The sequence below is a fragment of the Gouania willdenowi genome, unplaced genomic scaffold, assembly GCF_900634775.1.
Source record: "Gouania willdenowi unplaced genomic scaffold, fGouWil2.1 scaffold_2_arrow_ctg1, whole genome shotgun sequence".
Classification (NCBI taxonomy): domain Eukaryota; kingdom Metazoa; phylum Chordata; class Actinopteri; order Blenniiformes; family Gobiesocidae; genus Gouania; species Gouania willdenowi.
Genome location: NW_021145060.1, coordinates 47,148 through 49,137, shown reverse-complemented (window position 1 = coordinate 49,137; position 1,990 = coordinate 47,148). Strand labels below are relative to the sequence as shown.

Genomic DNA, 1,990 nt, shown 5'->3' with positions numbered 1-1,990 from the left:
CCCTGGAGTAATGTTGAGGCGAGCAGCACTCAGAAAAAGGAAGTAGGTCTTCACGATTGGATCACGCAGATGTCTTGCCAGATCATGCACTTTGGCACTCCTCTCCACCTCCTCATGACTGTTAAAGTAGCCTATAGTACATCGGGACACAGAGTGCAATTCATGGTTCAATTAGAAACATAGCATAGTAAGCTGTGTATACATCTGCTGGAGTTACCATCCTTACCTGTAGTGCATCCCACTGGTTCAACACTCTCTGAAGGCAGGTTATCAGACTCAGCCATCTCGTGCTGCAGTACCTGAGGAGCTTCAGGTGGTCTGAATCAGTGAAATCTACAAAGTCTTTGTATATTTCACAGCGTTTTGCACTGAAAGATAGAAAACAATTTTTTTGGAGGTTGGAAATGTATTTGTGTTTATAAGAATATCAACTGCATGCCTATTTCATTTATATGCATTTACCTTTAATCAAAGTGGGTGTATATCTCCACTAGGATGCCTTCGACTGGTACCTGGGCTGCTGTGATGCCACAGCCAGTGGCCAGCTGTACGAGGTGACAAATGCAGCCAAGGTCCTGGACGTGGGGCTGGCTTATCTTCAGTCTGCTGAGAACTGAGTTGTGTCTGCCTTTCATGACACTCGCATTATCAGAGTTAAAGGCTATCAGGTTCTCCCATGGGATGCCTCTTTTTCTATTGCAAGCAGGAAAAACATTCAGACAAAATATAAAGTTATGATTAAATGCAAACTACAACACACATCAACACAACTGCAGTTCCCTTACCTCAATGCTTCACTCAGCTTTTCATACAGATTTTCAGCATTTCCCACGTTGCATGTAGGCATCTCCATAATTCGTGTAGTGACCTGCATAGTGGCCTCATCATAGAGTTTAGCCAGGATGACAAATTCTTTTTCTGTTGTTCAATTCGTCGCACAAAAGTGAAAAGGGCTGAGATCGACATGTTTTGGCCAACTTGTCATCCAGTTCTGCTGCTATGGCACCTGTTGAGTGAGTGCCCAATTAATATCATCCATTTTCTACCCCACGTAGCCAGTTAATAATGTTAGGTAAAAATTAATCTACAATATGCATGCAGGACATAATCATTCATACTTAATTTGACTCAATTTACCTTTGCGTAGTTTTGGTTTTTCCAGCAGAGTATTTTCGTGCTATAGCAGAACCTGGGAACATCTAAGCTACACACTTGTTGAAGTCGTCACAGAAGGTGAAAGCAACGTTGTTTTTAGCACAGCATTGCCATTTTCACCTCTGCATTACTGACCTCATCTTCCTCTTTGGGATTTCTTGTCACAAATGCTGACATCCTCTGAGCATGTTTCTTTGCCTCCAGCGGGCGCTTGTGCTTAGTGGATATTTCGTGTTGGTTTACGTCGCTCCTTCCTCCGTGGGCGATGCTAAAATCGCAGTTGCAAATCATACAGAACCGGTAATTGGAACCCATCCTGCTCTTCTTTATAAAAGTAAAGTCACTGTCCCATCTCTCAAGGTATTTACATGACTTTTTAGTTTTTTTCGCCGGAGCGCCTTCTTCACATCCATCCATTTTCCGGGTTTGTTCCCGCTGTAGGAAGTTGCATCTACTCTCGCGAGAAGTGAACTGCAACCTAGGTCACGTGAGGCGGCAGTTCTCGCGAGGTTATTGATAGCGTCCAGTTTGGAGAGGCGGACGAATGTTTTTTATCTATCTTTTAATGATGATTACATTAAAATACGGGATTTTTACAGGGAAAATAATACGGGAAGGTGGCGGGAAAGGGGTATAAAATACATGAGTTTCCCGGCCAAAACGGGATACTTGACAGGTATGATACATTAAATATCACAAACTTAGTGTAAGCTGTCTTGAACAAAGTAGTAGTAGTAAATAAAAAGTCAGTGTAAATAAGTCACTTTAAAAAGCTGGAACAAACCTCCAGGTTGTTGAGGTAATGAGGTTCAAACCAATCACAGAGTTCCTTTTA

At 42.4% G+C, this 1,990-nt stretch overlaps 1 long non-coding RNA gene across 1 annotated transcript; it reads right to left on the bottom strand.

Moving 5' to 3' along the window:
- LOC114459343 (uncharacterized) lies at positions 1-971 on the bottom strand. The gene is made up of 4 exons (XR_003673316.1): positions 786-971; positions 513-693; positions 227-368; positions 1-131 (listed from the first exon to the last, which is right to left on the bottom strand). It is a non-coding gene; the product is annotated as an uncharacterized LOC114459343 (long non-coding RNA).
- Positions 972-1,990: the final 1,019 nt, after the last annotated feature.